The sequence below is a fragment of the Amblyraja radiata genome, chromosome 22 (assembly GCF_010909765.2).
Source record: "Amblyraja radiata isolate CabotCenter1 chromosome 22, sAmbRad1.1.pri, whole genome shotgun sequence".
NCBI lineage: Eukaryota > Metazoa > Chordata > Chondrichthyes > Rajiformes > Rajidae > Amblyraja > Amblyraja radiata.
The window spans coordinates 25,651,886-25,670,707 of record NC_045977.1 but is presented as its reverse complement, the minus strand read 5'-3'; the positions used below and the strand labels follow the sequence as shown (position 1 = coordinate 25,670,707).

At 40.1% G+C, this 18,822-nt stretch overlaps 1 protein-coding gene across 2 annotated transcripts in view; it reads left to right on the top strand.

Annotated features, from left to right (window-relative positions):
- Window positions 1-3,545: 3,545 nt before the first annotated feature.
- The window catches only part of rai1 (retinoic acid induced 1), a 38,499-nt gene continuing 23,222 nt past the window's right edge, over window positions 3,546-18,822 (top strand). The window contains exon 1 of one of the 2 annotated variants that reach the window (XM_033040779.1): window positions 3,546-3,994. The gene's annotated coding sequence lies outside the window, so the exon portion shown is untranslated. Of the gene's footprint in view, window positions 3,995-4,218; window positions 4,402-18,822 lie in introns of those variants that run through there. The other variant, XM_033040778.1, reaches the window with a different exon arrangement.

The window sequence follows — 18,822 nt, the reverse complement described above, 5'->3', positions numbered from 1 at the left end:
TTGATTGCTAAATATTGGTTGAGCTAACTGTGTAGTCACATTGCTCTTCTTCTAAAGTGGTCTTGAGACCCATAATGCAGCTCCGAATTACTGCAATGGACATACCAGGTTCCATATTCATATTTCAGTTGATGTGCAATCTAATATCACACAATAAACTCACTTGAATTTGTGTGTTGAAGATGTAATTCTAGTTCTGGCCAGAAGGAGTTGTGTATTGTCTTTCTCTGTAACAAGACAAACTGAGAGTGGATTAACCCGCTTGAAGGCACATGATATGCTTGCCTTCATTAGTTGGGGCATTGAGTACGAGTCAGGAAGTCATGTTGCGGTTTTATAAAAGTTTGGTTAGGCTGCATTTGGAGTGCTGTGTGCAGTTCTAGTGACTCCATTACAGGAAGGATGTGGAGGCTTTGGACTGGGTGAAGAGATTTACTATGTGGTGCTATCTGGATTAGAGAGTATAGCTACAGTGCATTCAGATGAATTCAGACCCCTTCACTTTCTCCACATTTTCTTACATTATAGCCTTATTCTAAAATGAATAAGAATTTTTGTTTATCATCAATCTACACACAATACCCCATAATAAAAAGCGAAAACAGGTGTTTAGAAATTTTTTGCAAAGTAATTGAAAAGAAATAACTGAAATATCACATTTACATAAGTATTCAGACCCTTTACTCAGTACTTTGTTGAGGCACCTTTGACAGTGATTACAGCCTCAAGTTTTCTTGGGTATGACGCTACAAGCTTGGTACACCTGTATTTGGGTAATTTCTCCCATTCTTCTCTGCAGATCTTCTCAAGCTCTGTCAGCTTGGATGGGGAACATCGATGCACAGTTATTTTCAGGTCCCTCCAGAGATGTTCGATCGGGTTCAAGTCCGGGCTCTGGCTGGGCCACTCAAGGACATTCACAGACTTGTCACGTAGCCACTCCTGCGTTGTCTTCGCTGTGTGCTTCGGGTCGTTGTCCTGTTGGAAGGTGAACTTTGGCCCCAGTGTGAGGTCCAGAACGCTCTGGAGCAGATTTGCCTGGTTTCCTCCAGACGTGATGCTTGGCATTCAGGCCAAATAGTTCAATCTTGGTTTCATCAGACCATAGAATCTTGTTTCTCATGGTCTGAGAGTCCTTTAGGTGCTTTTTGGTAAACTCCAAGCGGGCTGTGATGTGCCTTTTACTGAGGAGTGGCTTCCATCTTGCCACTCTACCACAAAGGCCTGATTGGTGGAGTACTGCAGATATAGTTGTTCTTCTGCAAGGTTCTCCCATCTCCACAGAGGAAATCTAGAGCTCTGTCAGAGTGACCATCGGGTTCTTGGTCACCTCCCTGACCAAGGCCCTTCTCCACCGATTGCTCAGTTTGGCTGGGCAGCCAGCTCTATGAAGAGTCCTGGTGGTTCCAAAGTTCTTCCATTTAAGAATGCAGAGGCCACTGTGCTCTTTGGTACCTGCAATGCTGCAGAAATTGTTTTATACCCTTCCCCAGATCTGTGTCTCGACACAATCCTGTCTCTGAGGTCTACGGACAATTCCTTTGGCTTCATGGCTTGGTTTTTGCTCTGACATGCACTGTCAACTGTGGGACCTTATATAGACAGGTGTGTGCCTTTCCAAATCATGAACAATCAATTTAATTTACCACTGGTGGACTCCAGTCAAGTTCCAGAAACATCTCAAGGATAATCAATGGAAACAAAATGAACCTAAGCTCAATTTTGAGTGTCATAGCAAATGGTCTGAATACTTATGTAAATGTGATATTTCAGTTATTTATTTTTAATTACCGGTACTTTGCAAACATTTCTAAATACCTGTTTTTGCTTTTTCATGTGTGTGGGGTATTGTGTGTTGATTGATGAAAAAAAAGAAGAATTTAATCAATTTTAAAATAAGGCTGTAACGTAACAAAATGTGGAAAAATTGAAGGGGTCTGAATACTTTCTGAATGCACTGTATAAGGAGAGATTGGACAAACTTGGACTGTTTTCTCTGGAGTGGCAGAGGCTGAGGGAAGAACCGATTAAAGTATATACAATACGAGTGGCATAGATAGGATACTGTCAGAACCTTTTTCCCAGGGTGGAATTGTCAAACAGTTCCCTAGAGGGCATAGATTTAAGAATGGATGGGGAGGGGGGGGGGGGGGGGGGGGCGGGGTTTAAAGGAAATATGGCAAAGCAAGTTTTTTTACACATGGGGTGGTGGGTACCTGAAACATGCTGCCAGAGATGGTGATGGATGCAGATACAATCATGATGTTTAAGTCTTTTACATGGACACATGAATATGAAGGGAAAAGAGGGATATGGATCATGTGTAAGGGTAGCGATTAGCTTATTTTGTCATCATGTTCGTCACAGACATCGTGGGCCAAAGAACCTGTCGCTATGCTGTTCCATAACCTATAATTGAGGCGAGTGTAGATTGATGGAAAAGAAAATCACAGCAATTAAAAAACATTTTGGACAGATACATGGATAGGATTGGTTTTGAGCGATATGGGCCAAACACAGGCAGGTGGGACTAGTGTATATGGGTCAGGTTGGTCAGCGTAGGCAAGTTGGGCCACTGGGCCTGTTTCAACACTACATAACTCTTTGATTCTAATTCTCTGGGTGTATGGACTGAATGGGAAGATGAGAGATCTATTTGCATTGTATGCAATGGGAGTGGAAAGAGGTTTGGTCCTCAAATTGTGAACAGAGGGGTGAATGAAAGCAACAACAACTTGAATTTGTCTCAGCTTTCATACCATGTTCCTAAAGCATTTCACAATCAATAAAATACTTTTAAAATAGTCACTGTTGTAAAGTTGTGTATATCAAGCATCCATTGTAGAAAGAGAGGCTGAGTGGGTGGTCAAGACAAGGAGAAAACAACCTTACTCTTGAAATGAGCATTGGGGGGTCTCACATTCACATGGGGGGCCGGGAGGACCGCAGTATAACAGCAGAACACCATTTTCTGCTCCTTCATCACAACTCTAAAGTATCACCAGCCTGTTGTTTGAGCAGATATATTGTCTGCCTGAAAAAAATGTGAGTAAATGGGAGGGTGATGCATCCATGTATTCTATAAAATAGGAATAAAATGGAAAGAATCACCCATTTGAAACATGTCGGATAGGAGTGAATAGGAAGTGGTGCTGTTCTTCTTTAATTGTATGAACAAATGCGAGAAAAGTATTTGATCCTTTGGAATCCTACTTTGAAATGGGGATGTTGAATGTGAGAAACTGGATATGCCTCCAAATATTTAATTAGTTTTTACAGTGCAAAGAATGTGCCATTTTTAGAAGACGTGACAGGATGATTCTATTTTTTCCCTCACAATAAACCCCCCTTTTCTCTCCTTGTGGGTACCCATCAGCATTTTAAACAAATCCAGTTATTGTGGATTAACGATGAATTAATCCAACAGGCTTTACACTTCTAATTAAAACATTTATAATTCATTAAGAAAGTGCACTCATTAGGATGGGGAGCTGGTCATCACCTTTTGAAGCAGGTCCCGGTGCGAGCTCCTCCTCCTCCTCCTCTCTTCCCATATTCCCAACACAACCGGACAGCTGCCAGCAGAACTGCATCTGCGAGTCTACCTGACAAGGGGAAGTACCTCTTCACAGGGACCTCCCTCCCCTGCCCCAGCTGCGAGAAATCTACGATTTAGCTATGTGTGAAAAAAAAACTGTACACGGTGGACTTCAGAGATTAGTACCCATCCATTTAGATGCCACTGGGTTTTAATTGTTTTTTTTTTCTCTCTCTTGTGAGTTGGAACAACATGGCTGCTGAGATTGCGCAGAAAGAATGAAGAGTTAATAAAAATTCTGCATTTTTCCTCTCTCTGGATTTCTGAAGGATCTAGATTGGGTTTTTTTTAAATCTACCCCACCCCCCTCCACCCCCGTCTTCCCCCCCTCTGTCATACACACACATTCCCAGTGGAACAGATAAAGAAGACCTGGGAAACAGAAAATGACTGCAGGTAAATCTTCCAAGCTATTAGCAGTGCCCGCAACAAAAAAACAAAGCACCTACCCGAGGGCAAAGGATTGCTGTGAATTAATGCGTCTGACTTGATCTAGTGAACGGGAGGAGGAGGCGGGACCGGGGGGGGGGGGGGGTAATATGGGGGAAGATCAGAGTCGATCCTAATTCGGATCGGCGTCGCAGAGCAGAGATCCGGAGTGGCCAGTGGTAACTGGTTTTCCTATCTAACGCATGCTTTGGATGTTCGATTTCTTTCTGCAGCAGGGAGACTGGACAGGATCAGCTGGGCATTTCAGTCCCTGATATTTTCAATTCCAAACTCTAATACCTTTTAAGAGGAGAAGGGGAAAGTACTGTTTGCAGGGGTAAATCTCTTCAGAAACTGAAGAAGCACCATCCGATGTAAGTCTACTTGGCTTTTCATTTTTTCCCTCTGCAATGCTTTTCTCTCTTATTTCGCTCTCTCTCTCTCTCTCTCTCTCTCTCTCTCTGTGGCGTGTCTTTGAAGAGAGGAGAGGCCCCTCGGCTGACTGCTGATGCAGTCTGTATTGCCGGCTATACAGAAAGCTCGAACAGGATAACCTGTCTGCTAGTATCTGGAGGGCTGGCAATGCAAATTGAAACCCACGGATTTTTTTAAACTGGTTTTAAGTGCAAGGCTGTCTGTCCTGAGAGGCATATGCAGAGATCTTAAAGGGAGGATGATTCAACGTAAGGAGTCGTTTTATTTATATGTGCATGTACGTATTACATTTGGAATTGTATATTAGGTTTACTAATTAGACTGACTGAAATATAAGGGCAACATGTTACCAGTGGGTTAAGGCACACTCTGAGGCTTGTCTATGTCACTCTGTGTGAGGGGTATGGGGGAAGAGTGGTCCTCTTTTCTCTTCTGTCAAATTAGGTAATGAAATTGAAGCAGGGTAATAATGGGTAACCACAAGTTATAAATGTGTGATGTTCTGGCTGCATGTCAACATTGGTGTACTTGGATAGTACTCTAGATAGTAAAACTCATTCCCCACCCCAGTGAATGGTTGAAAGGTGATGATCGCACTCTTGCCTCAGTCAGAAGGCTCAAGTCCTGCTCTGGAGACTTAAGCAGGACGGTGCAAGTATTGCGGAAATGTTATATTGTGTTAAGTGGTGCCTTTAACAATAGAAAATGTAAATGTAAAAATATCATGGCCAATATATTGCTGAAGAGTTTTTTTTCCCAATCTTTTGTCCAAAATTTATACTTCAACCAGCACCACAATGATTTGGTTATTTTCATATAGTGTGGGAGTTTGCTGTGCAAAACTGACTGGTTTTGTGATATTGCAACAATGATTACACTTTAAAAATAAATCTCTATTGCTTATAAATCTCATAAGCACTTTGGGATGCATACTTTGATCATAGGTTTGTTTTTTTTATAACCCTTAATCAAGCAAAATATGCAATAATTGTGTTAATTCTGTGTTCATTAATCTGGTATAAGGTTGAACATTCATGTGGTCCATTCCTATATGCATTACCTTTGAACCAAATGGCAGGTTGTTTTCTCACCTCCATTATCTGCATGTTATGGGATTCCACCAATTTCAAAAGGGAATGCTGGAAGTTTCATCTGATGAAGAGTCATTGACCTGAAATGCAAATTCTGTTTCTGACATAAGTTTTTTTATAAAAAACAAATGTCACATCCTATTCTCACTTTTCAAATTGCAAGAAGGACTGGTTCATCAGAGGCAGTGACTAGTCTACTGACCATTAATCAAGTGTTGTCCAAATAAGTGAGTATCTAGTGGATTGTAGTGAGAGTCATAGTCAGACTCTCACTACAATCATATGTAGTCAATGCACTCCTACTTCCATGTTCTAACTGCAACCATGGATTAGACAAATACCATGTTTGCATCATACCTACACTAAAGTCACTGAACATCTGAAGTAATTTGTTACATGATTCATTCAATGTGTTTCTTCTAAAATGCAAAACGCCTTTAAGTGTACAGATAATTCACTATCTTGGAAAAGCCCAAGATAATCTGCGATCAGGAAATTAATTTGAATTCATTATTACACAGGCTAAAACAGCAGAGATTTTCACCAGCAAGGTTCTACAAACAGAAACATCATTATATTGGTAGACAAATAAATGTTAGTCATGATGCTGGAAGTACTCTATGGTCATATGTTCAACAGTTATTTCCGCATTAATAGACACTGTATCAGGTTTTTTTTTAATCTGAGATTTGCCTCCACTGACAGTATAGTCTCAACATTTTGCACTGTACAATTGTTGTTTTGCATGATGACAATAAAAAGGATGACATGGCACTGGAATTGATTTAAATTACGTGTACAAGTCTGGAATTGTGTTTGAACAAATGTCCTTCTAATAGAGATCAAATAGAGAGGCAACACATAACTTCACCTCTCTCCCATTTCCCACTAAATTCCTGGTCCTAGAGTGATGTTTGAAGAATTTTCCTGTTCCTGTGCTGCAATTCTCAGTAAAAACAAAGGAGTTTAAAGAACATTTTTTTTAAATTCCTGGATGTTCACAAACCCTAATGCAGGTGAATGTAGAACATATTCCTGTTCCCTCTAAAATGTGGCTATCTGTGTGTACCCTTGCATCCTAAACCAATCAACACCAGTCTGTAGTGGAAAACCTGTATGCCCATAATTGCCCCTTTACCCACTGAGATTATTTGAGATTTCCTTGGAGACATATCACCATGGAGACAGCACAAAATGTATTATGGTTATCTTTGCTTTTTTCTAGAAATGTATCAATGGCTGGAATTTGCTATCAGTGGTGGGGCTTTCTAGTACAAGAATTTTCAACTTTATTCTTAATTGTGTACCATTAGTAAAACTAGGATGGAGTGATTAGTGTTGACATGTCATATTGAAGATACTTCTGGTGATTTTACCTTGCGATTCCTAATTTCATTGTTATTGGTTCCTGATATGTCCATTATTGTGAACCACATCCAATTGGATGGAAATAGAATCTATTAGCAGACTCGATGATCCTTGCTTATCAGTCAAACAGCCACCGCTCACCATTTCAAAAAATTCATAACTAATAAATATGTTCAAATGGGGAACAAGTGTTTTTATGATTTTTTTTTAAACCCCAGTTATATTACAGGAAGGATGTGGGTGCAAAAAGGTTTGCTATAATCCTGCTTGGATTGATGGGTATTAACTGCAAGAAGTTGGACCAACTTGGGTAGTTTTCTCTGGAATGCTGGAGGTTGAGGGAAAAGCTAATAGAGGTATGGACAATTATGAGAGGCACAGATAGGGTCGGCAATTAGCACCTATTCCCCAGGGTGGAAATGTCAAAGATTAGAGGCCTAGCTTTAAGGTGTGAGGGGCAAAGTATAAAGGAGATTTTATACAGAGGGCTGGTGGGTGCTAGTATGTGTTGACTGGAGTGGTGATGGAGGCAGATATAATGAGGCATTTAAGAGGTCTTTAGATTATCATATGAATATGCATGCAATGAAGGGAAATAGATCATGTGCAGGCAGATGAGATAAATTTATCTTAGCATCATGTCTGGCACAGACCTTGTGGGTTGAAGGGCCTGTTCCTATGCTGTACTGTTCTGCTTGAATGTTTTTTTTAATCTTTCTGTTAACTTGCATTAAATGTTGCACGTGGATTTGAGATTCTGTAAATATTTATTATTTTTTCACTTCTATGATTAATACCAACTTTATTGAAATCTGATTATACTTTTTAAAATAATGACATCAAAGGTGGAGACAATGTTTCTGCCTGTCCTCTCAATAAAACTAACTTAAAAGTTAAAATAATTCTTCCCCATTGATTAACCAATTGCTGGTGATATTGGTGACGCACGTTTAGAAAGCCATTCGGAATTTGAGAGAGTTGCGTGGGTCAGATTGTTTATTTTAAACCAAAGAAGGCTGAGGAAGTGTTTCCATTAGCAAGTGTGTCTTTCACCAAAAGAACTAAAGAATCGAAAATGAGAGTATTTCACTGTGTACAATAGAGTCATACAACCATTGGCTCACCCAACAAGTACCGCTGCCAGGAATAAGAAGAATGAGAATTTCCTTCCCATAGTCATGGGTGTGTCTAACCGTGTGCCTGAGCCATTATCCTGGGAATCAATAAATTAAGAAATCTACAAATCCATAAATTAATATGATTTGGAATTCAGTTTTTAAAAAGATAAAATTTGAGTCGTAACTTTCAGAAGGAATTTAGATAAATGCTTGAAAAATATTTGCAGAAAGCAGAACTAATGGTTTACCGTTTCAAGGAGTCTGCTCAGGCATGATGGGTTGAGCAGATGCCACCTTAGGTGAATTAATCTATTCAACATCTAAAACTAATGAATGATCTGGTTTATCCCTCAAAATCCAGGGATAGGAGCAGGATGAGGCCAATTTGAGCCTCCAGGCAGTTTTCATGTTTAATGAGATCATGGCTATCGCATAACCCAACTCCACATACCTGTCTCTGTGGTATCTACTGTTTGTCACCTTTTGAAAAGTGTTCTGATCAGTTTAGGACCATTTAACTGCATTGTATTTTATTTGCCACAACTTTATCTAATTGTTTATTATCCTTTTATCATTTATTGTTTTCATCAACTCTATGTACAGTTTTGTCTATCTTTGATTATTGCATGAATATCTGAGGCCAGTTGTCACATTATTGCCAATTAAACAGCACATCCACAATGATCTCAACCACTTCCTTCAAAACAAAGAGATATATCGAATTTGTCATTCATCAGTTGCTTTATTTTCTTTATTACTGTGATTTTGCTTCTACTGATTTTGTTCCTATCCTTGATTCAATATTACAAGGGGTGCCTAGCGTGCTATTATCTTCCCCTGCTGTAAATATTGATACATGTAATTAATCGACACAACGGCCACTGCTTTATTTTCGTTTCAATATTAACATCATCTATTTTCAAGATTTTAACAAATTTGTAAAAGTATTTTGTTGGCTTTTATATCCTTTTCATACTCCCTTTTAGTAGATGCTATTGTTTGTCACTGTTTGTTAACTGGGATAGAGACAAAGACCAGTCATACCAGCTTTTGCATTAATAGCATTTTTTCTTTAATTTTATTTTGTTCATTTTCTCATTAGTTGTTCATGGCTGGTTTTTATTTGGAAAATAGAGTTCTTGTTTCTGCACAGTATTAACTGTGTTTTATATATATATATATATATAAAATATGTATTTGAACACCTCCCACTGATTTTGCAATTTTTCTAGTTTACCATGGGTGATCTATGACTCATCAGAGAAATTCTGGCAGAAGTCTAAAAACATAGGAAGTAATTGTCATGTTTCCTTTCATATACAATATTGTATAGCTAGACTATTTGCCAAACCTAACTCGTAACTCATTAATAAATGTAACATGATCTTCTTTCTTTTAATTTCTAGGACCTATCGTGGCAATAAACTTCCTGAATTCTCTCAAGAACATGAGCTAGAATATAATCAGGATAAGACATGAGTTGGGTTGTTTGTCCCAATCTATATGAAAGTTAAAATCCCTCATACTCTCATTCATACTTGTCTAATGTCTGCATTTATACATTCCACCACTTCACAATTGGTGTTGGAGGCCTCCAAACGTCTCCCACTGTTGTCCTAAATCCTTACCTATTTCTTAAAAGGACTTAAACACTCCATCAACTGCTTTCTGAAATGATGTTTTTTTGAACAACGTGATATTTAATTCTTAATCACACAATCTGCTGCTCTCCATTTATCAATTGTCCTACCTTTCCTACCAATCTTGTACTTTGGTTTTGATCCCAGTCCAAACCATCTTGGAGACATGCTTCCATAATGCACACCATGTTATTATCCTGCATTTCATTCAATGCTTTCTTCAAGGTCTCTTGTTTGTGAAGAATACATGTTAGCCTCACTTTTAACCTACTTTTAGTGTTTTTTGTATTTCTTCTTGCTTAATTATTTTGTCTTTTAGCTGAATGATTTCTGTACTTCCCTTTGATTTTGATACTTATTAAATAGGCACAGAAGGTCTATGGTAAAATATTAGCAGGTAAAATCAAGTAAAACACTAAGTTGCTTGTTAAATACATAGAGGGAAATAGAATCAATGAAGAGTAGAAACTATTGCCAACCAAAAAGGCACTCGAGTGTGGAGGCAAATGAAACGTAGAGTTCCAAAATAATGCTTTACACATGTTTTCATGAAGGAAGGTGATGATAAATATTGTTACTGAAGAGAACAAAGTAATATGTTAAATAAGGTAAACTTAGAGAAAGAATATTTTAAGAGATCCAGCTTCTTTAAAAGGGAATAAATTCCCAGGCCTAGATAAAATATATCCACACTCGTAAGGAAAAGAAGTCCTGGTGGGGCGTAGCAGAGCTGATCATCTTATATGGTCCTTCTAGTCTAGGGATATATAGCCAGGGGTCTAAAGGACTGCTAATATGGTATTGCCATTTAAAAAGAGAGAAATATATATACTGAGTAAACTACAGGCCAGTTTGCCAAAAATAGGTGAAGAAATTATTGGTAAATATTCTAAGATTGTGTTAGTCAAGATGGGGAGGTGCAGATATAATTGAGGATGATATTATAGAGTGATAAAGGGATATTGTGAGAGTAAGCAGGCTGTAGAGAGTTTATGGATGGATTTAAGAAACAAGCAAGAATTTAAGGCTGTAGCGGGAGTTATATATAGGGCTCTGGCAGCAGCTGTGAAGTAGCACAGGTTATTCAATAATTTTTTTAAAGGGAAGTTCTGTCTGACTAATGATTAACCCTTTTTTAATTTTCTCAAAAAATTGATGATGGAAGCACAATGACACTGCTGCAGAGCAGCCTGATCTGGAAATCAGGGATCCAACATCGAGGGAAAGTGGCAAGTTGCATTCAAAATTCGCTCAGTGGGAGAAAGCAAAGGGTAAATGTGAAGGAAAGTTTTAGATTGGAGATCTGTACAAAATGCAGATCTGCAGGGCTCAAATATATATCCCTTGTTTCTTTAGAGTATATATATATCTCGATTCTAATGTAGAGGCTATGTTCACGGTGCTTGCTACATATTTAGGGCTAGAAATGGGGTTTAACTTAAGAAAAGTCTATTTTTTGCTTGCATGGATATGGACGTCTGACTGATATCCTTCCTGTGATTTTCTATGATTACTTTTTCCTATGTCATCCCTTTCCTACTTGCTCATTTTAAGTTATTCTGACTAACATAGAAACATAGAAAATAGGTGCAGGAGTAGGCCATTCGGCCCTTCGAGCCTGCACCGCCATTCAATATGATCATGGCTGATCATCCAACTCAGTATCCTGTACCTGCCTTGTCTCCATACCCCCTGATCCCTTTAGCCACAAGGGCCACATCTAACTACCTCTTAAATATAGCCAATGAACTGGCCTCAACTACCTTCTGTGGCAGAGAGTTCCAGAGATTCACCACTCTCTGTGTGAAAAATGTTTTTCTCATCTCGGTCCTAAAGGATTTCCCCTTTATCCTTAAACTGTGACCCCTTGTCCTGGACTTCCCCAACATCGGGAACAATCTTCCTGCATCTAACCTGTCTAACCTTGTCCTTCAACAAAAATGTAGTTCACATAGAGCATTGTCTCAATATACGCTTCCTTTCTGATCCAGTACTGTGCTAGTATCCCACAATACAAACCCTTCTTTCCACAGCACTGGGATGAGATGTTAAATGTTTCTCACTCCACAGATCCTATCTCAGCTGCTGAATATGTCCAGCATTTTCTGTTTTATATTAAATTTCCAGAATCTGCATTTTGAATCCTCTTTGAAAGTCTGGGATACTACTTTGTCACATATGTAAGACTTTTAAGATAGATGGGTGGTAAATAAAATTGCTGCTCTTTTATTGAGTGAATTACTCAGAACTTCATAGGATTGAGACCTGTTCAACAGGATTTCCATGTTCTGCTTGGTCTCTGGCTTGTAGTGAGATACTGGATCTCAGTGAAAACAACAGGGTGGGTATTATAATTTGCCCCAGAGTCCCTGGAGTTTGGAAAGGGAAACTGTGACGCTTGGGTGCTGCAAAATGGTGAATCCATGTGTATCACCTGAGGTTTGAGTCACACTAGGTATCGATGGTCCTCTTTTACAGTACTATATCATCCCTAATCAGATATCCTGACCAGTTACTAACATAGAAGAATTTGGGAGTAACAGAGTCATGTGCCTTGAGAGGTAAAAAGAAAATGTAAATCTATATACATAGGATTTCAGTGGAAAGAGCAGTATGGTTTCTTAGCTAAGTCTGCATCTGTCTTGCTGATTTTATTACACACAACAGATGGCTCCACTCTGACATCCAGCAGGCTAATGAGGAAGAGACGTGATTCTTGGAGCATCTACAACGTGGAAGAGATGTAATTCCTGGATAATTTCAAGTATAGCAATGTGCAAATGCAGAGGGGCTAAAGACAATGACAGACAGTGAGAGTAAGGCCTAATGAGTCTGACACTCAAAAACAATGCGGTGTATTAAAACCATCAGACGAATAGATAGGGTGAATGTACAGACTCTTTTTCCTAGGGAAGGGGAATCATGAACTAGAGGGCATAGGTTTATGGTGAGAGGGGAAAAATTAATAGGAAACTGATGGGCAACTTGTACACACCCGGTGGGTATATACAATGTGCTGCCAGATGACATAGTTGAGGCAGGTACAATAACAAGAAGTAAAAAATATTTGGACAGGTAAATGGATAGGAAATGTTTTGAGGGATATGGACCAATCGCATGCAAATGGGGCTAGGTTAGATGGGGCATCTCGGTCAAGATGAACGAGTTGGGCCAAAGAGCATGTATCCATTGTATACGACTCTACGAGAGTCTGAGGGTATGAGACCATTATGTGGGCAAAAAAGTGATGGAATATGAGAAAGTGACAAATGTAGAGACTGACATAGGAAGTCAGTGTGATGGAATGTGAGGGCAGAGAATGACCTCATGATAGAGGAGGTTGGAAAATTGTCACTTGCGAACCGAGTGATATATTAGAAAGAAAAAGAGAGGGAAACCTGAAATCAACGGCTAAATCAGACAGAAATATAGTCTGAAAAGTGAGAGAGCATATAATCTCAAATTTCACTACACCATTTGGTGTATGCGATAATAAATGTCCTTTGTATCTTTTGTAATCTAAAATGGTACTAATGCTATAATCTATTTTGCAGTCTTTAAGCTGATGTGGTTTTAGATTTTAGTGACATTTTGGGCATTTGGGCTTCACCCACTGTTGAGGGATCCCTCATTTCATCTCTAAGACTACCTGATCTCCACCTCCCTGATCGGAAGTGTTTGTAATACTACCGCATCTCTGTTGCTTAAACTACCTCCAATCCTCATGTTGCCTCCCTACTCAATTATTCAGATGAACTCTTGGCCTGTTTCCCATCCTTCACCCTCCATCAACAAACTCATCCAAAATTCTTCTCATGACATAAAAGAAAATGATTTGGCCCGTCACTTCTGTGCCCCTCATAATCCCACTCCTCTATGTATTTCCACACACTTGCTCTCTCGCATAAACACATTGTTTCTCCCCAATTCTCTTACCACATACTCATAAATTTACAGCAGCTAATTTAACATAAACCTTTTTTTGAGACATAGGAGGAAACTGAAGGACTCTAGAGAAACCCACATATTCAAAGAGCATGCAGACTCCATCTGACCTCCACTCAGAGGTTGCTGGAGCAGTGTGGTAACGGGACTGCCTGCTTCTTCACTGTCCCATCTCTGTTGTTGCTTTGTAGTCTGTACCATGTTCGTGTATCACCATGTGGCCTCGTTGACCTCTGTTGGCTCCTAGTCTGCCAGTGTCTCAGGTTAAATTGTCATTCTTGTGTTCATGCTTCTCCACGGTCTTCTGCCACCCCACCCTGTCTCTCTCTCTCTCTCTCTTTCTCTCTCTAACCTTCTTCAAAAATATACCTCCAAGAAGGTTGTATTTATTCATATCTGAACATTTGGGATGCATTTCATAATTTGCAAACATGCCTATCTACCTACAGCTGTTTTGTTCCTCAGATCAGAGACTTATTCATTAACATTCTGCTTCTCCATCTTCCTCAAGACACATGAACATCTACCCCATGATCACGCTTTGGTCAGCTAACCTTCTTTTGCTTGGAGCCAGTTTTTTTGTCACATTATTCTCACGTGAAACAACTTCAAGCGTTTTTCTATCTGTGAAGACTGCTATATAAATGAAAATTATTGTCAATTCTTATTTAAGATCTGATTGAACAAGTTGTGCCATCTAGCCTGCTATTGTATTATAGGAGTTCCTTCCTTGGTATTGATCCTGGTTTGCGTCTGGGATTTTAGTTGCTTGATAATCATTTGTCGTTGTAAGCATGAATCTAGACTAGCTGGATCTTGTTGCTGAGGTACACAGAATCAGTACCACTATAGGCACATACAGCTATTTATAAAGTATTCCCAAAAAACCTTATAACAAATATTAAGAAAGATGCAAAGTGCTGGAGTAACTCAGCAGATCAGGCAGCATCTCTGGAGAACCTGGATAGTTGACGTTTCAGGTTTAAACCCTTCTTTGGACTTCTTAAATCTGAAGAAGGGTCCCGAAATGTAACCTATCTATGATCTCCAGAGATGCTGCCTGACTCAGCACTTTGTGTCTTTTTTTTAAACCAGAACCTGCAGTTCCTTGTTTCCACATTTTTCTGTCCATTATAAGTTACTTGAAGAAAGCTTTCTCAATAATGTTTGCTACTTCAAACATCACGAGGGGGGGGTAGGTATGCATTGATTCATAGAAGTGGAAGAAAGACTTGCAAGGATATGAAAAAAATCTTTGCAATAATGGCATTTAAAAAAACCCAGCCTCCTAGCAACCAGGCCTCAATGGCAACCGTAAAGGATTATACTCTTGCATTGTGATTCCTGGGTTGAATTAAATGGTGTATGGTTGGTGGTATTTTGAAACGTTAATGCTTTTAACTCTCACAGGTAAAAAAGGAACTTGGTTGTTCTAAGTTTAAATAAAAACGTTTTATTTAAAAAAATGTTTTGTTGATATTACGTGTTCCTGCCCCAATCAGTAATGACAATTTTTCATCCCCTACTTCAATTTTAACCAACCCTTCGCCGATTCAGCATCCCTTAGGTACGGAATGTGCAAATTTAACATTGTCCATTGTTTTGATAGTCTTGACATTTTTTAAACAAGTTGCCAGTATTTAAAACATGCCATATATAAAAGTCAGTTCTGTTTGGGGGGGAGAATGATAATTTGAAATCTGCTATTTCTTTTCAGTGTATGCTCTTGTGAAGAGATTATTAATTGGGATTTAAATATAGTGGATTTCTTTTAAAAAAATCTCTATATGGTATATGCTGATTGCATGTAGAATCTTACTGATTGCTTCTTGCTGCACCAATCTCCAGTATCTGTTTGTGATAAAGGTCGGGCATTTTGCTGGGGAATGGATGAGAGCTCAACACATGGAACAGAGGTTGGGAGTAGAGGGGGGAGGCACAAATATAGCCAAAACATCAAGCCCTATCCTAGGTGACAGATGTTCTGATTGGAAGATAATGTAAGGTGGATGGGAAGTTGAGGTCGAGAAATGTCAAAAGTCTCATCCACTACTCGCAATCCAACTTTCTTCACCTTCCTCAATCACCACTCTGTATAATTGCATTCTGAAGAAGGTCCCAACCTATAACATCACTTATCCTTGTCCTTCAGAGATGCTGCTTGAACTGCTGAGTTACTCCAATGCTTTGTGTTTTTTTGTAAACCAGCATCTGCAGTTCCTTGGTTCTACTGAATACATATGTCTTCTTTCTCATTTTTTTTTCAGTTTCTCCTTCCTTTTCAGTGTCTTTCTTACCTCTCCCCTCACTTTTACTAACCTCATTTAAAAATTGAATTCACTCACCAGATTATCACCCTTATCTCTCACCTCTTTACGTCACATTCACTCTACATTCTCGTTCCTTTCACAGGGTCCCAATCTGAAATGTTAACAATTTATTTGCCTCCACCTATGGTGCTTGGCCCACTGAGTTCCTCCAGCAGTTTGCATTGGATTAAAGTCCAGATCTCTGGAATACTGATCCAATCATATGCATTATCTTACTTGATTAAAATAATCAATATTTTGACTGATTTGGTTCAATTTCATTCTTCCAAATGAACAGGACTGAAAGAGGTATTTTAACCTGCCTGAGATTATTTTACATTTCATGCATTCTGGCAATTTAGTAACAGGTCTCCTGGGCAAGGTGAGTGGTTTCATCTGTTTTGGTTAAAGAGCCAATGCCAATTATGACCACATTTTATCCATTATCTGCATGAGTCTGACTCCAATTGTTACTCAGTTAAGGGGTATGCATGCATTTTCTGTGATGCAACATCTAACAATGATCAGGTGAGAGTGCAGGGGCAGACAAAAGTGCTGGAGAAACTCAGCGGATGCAGCAGCATCTATGGAGCGAAGGAAATAGGCAACGTTTCGGGCCGAAACCCTTCTTCAGACTGATGGAGGGTGGGGGGGGCGGGTAGAAGAAAGGAAAAAGGAGGTGGAGGAGCCCGAGGGCTGAGGGAGAGCTAGGAAGGGGAGGAGACAGCAAGGGCTAATGGAATTGGGAGAATTCAATGTTTATACCACTAGGGTGCAGACTACCCAAGCGGAATATGAGGTGCTGTTCCTCCAATTTCCGGTGGTCCTCACTCTGGCCATGGAGGAGGCCCAGGACAGAGAGGTCGGATACGGAATGGGAGGGGGAGTTGAAGTGCTGAGCCACCGGGAGGTCAGGTTGGTTAATGCGGACCGAGCGGATGTGTTCGGCGAAACGATCGCCAATCCTACGCTTAGTCTCCCCGATGCAGGGGCAGTGTGTAAAGTAGTTGCTCTTCTTAGGTAATCTCTCAGCCAAGGATTACGCCTTTCCACATTGTGGAAGATGTCTATGTGATTTCTTTCGACATAGGATAAACTTTTCAAACCAGCCACTACATGGGCTTAAAAGTGTGAGGTCTCGACAGCGTGACAGGACAATCTGTGATAATTGGTGACAAGCTCTGCTGCAGACTGAACACACACACACACAGAATATGATTCTCTCTCCACACAGATATATGCTATTCACACACACACACACACACAGCTCCTACATCCCACTACCCTAGCCATTCCATCTGGCCTCAGTCTCCCCCTCTCTTAAAACACCAGGTTTTCTCAGCCTGCCCCTTTCAATGACCTCTCTGACCTCCATGCCCTTTCACACCGCCTTCCTCCAGCTCTCCCCTTTCCCTCGCACTTTACCCACTGTTTTTCCATTCCCTCCCTGATGTCTTTGCTTCAGCCTCTGTCTTTTGCTTGATGTCCCTGCCCTATCCTCCAGTCTCAAGCCACTCATTCTCACCTGGAGTGAGATATGACCACTGTCCGTATACATGTATTGCACATCAGTGCAAAGTGTTATATCGCAAGTGATGGCCCAAGTCACCTAGCAACCATTTTTTGATTTGCCATGGAAACTCAAACGCAGGTAGTGTTGAATGCATAGAATAACTGGGCACTGACCTGCACGATTTGCAACATAGTTTGCACGGCAGCTTGACTCTGAGGGGGTGAAAATAATTTACTTCCAGCACAGGGCAAGATTGAGGAGCAACCACTATGCACAGTGGGAAGCTTCCAATCTTAGCACAGCAGAACAAACAAGTAAAAGAGAATGAAATATAGTGGGTTTCCTAAGTAAATTGTATCAATGAACTTCCACATGGAACTATGGATAGAAAACTTTGAGATACAGCAGGGAAGACAGCCCTTTGGCCCACCAAGTCTACACTGACCCATCAACAACCTATTTACACTCATCTAATTAAACGTTATTCTCTCCAACAAAAAAAAGAAAAGTGCTTTTTTCTCCAAAGTGCTGGAGTAACTCAACGGCTCAGGCAGCATCCCTGGAGAACATGGTAAGGTGACATTTCTGGTCACAAACCCTATTCTCTCCATATTGTTATCCATTCCCCCAGATTCTACAAGTAACCTAAACACAAGGGGCAATTTACACAGCATCCAATTTAATTATCCATCGGATTTGTCAGTCCCCCTTTAAGCCTCTTCCCTCTCAACTTAAACCTAAGAGAGCGGGAGAGTAGAAAATAGAGGGAAAGATGATATTCAAATTAAGGGACACAAGGGATGATGAAGTAGAAAGTCGTCGCCCATTCCTTCTCTCTAGAGATACTGCCTGTCCCACCGAGCTACTTCAGCATTTTGTGTCTATCTTTGGATGAAGTAGAAATATGCATTGATGTATTGGGTGACTTTCCATTTGTCTTAGTACCTTCATCGTGTAACAGCTCACCTCCATCACATCTATCTTATCCCAGCTCTCTCTTGAAAGTATCCAGAGAACCGGCCTCCACCACCCTCTGAGGCAGAGAATTCCACACTCACAACTCTCTGTGTGAAAAAGTGTTTCCTCATCTCCGTTCTAAATGGCTTACCCCTTATTCTTAAACTGTGGCTCCTGATTCTGGACTCCCCCAACATCAGGAAAATGTTTCCTGCCTCTAGCGCAGGCACGTGCCATGGGCAATTACTCAGGGTAGGCAGTCAGTCGGCTTTTTTAAAATCTTAAACCACGTATGCGCAGATTGTTCTCCTGTCCGTAAGCTGTCAGTCAACTTTTATATAGTCTTGAAAAGCCATATCTCTTAATAAAGTACCGTATTTCCCGGCAATGAAGACGCACCTGCGTCGAAGACGCACCCC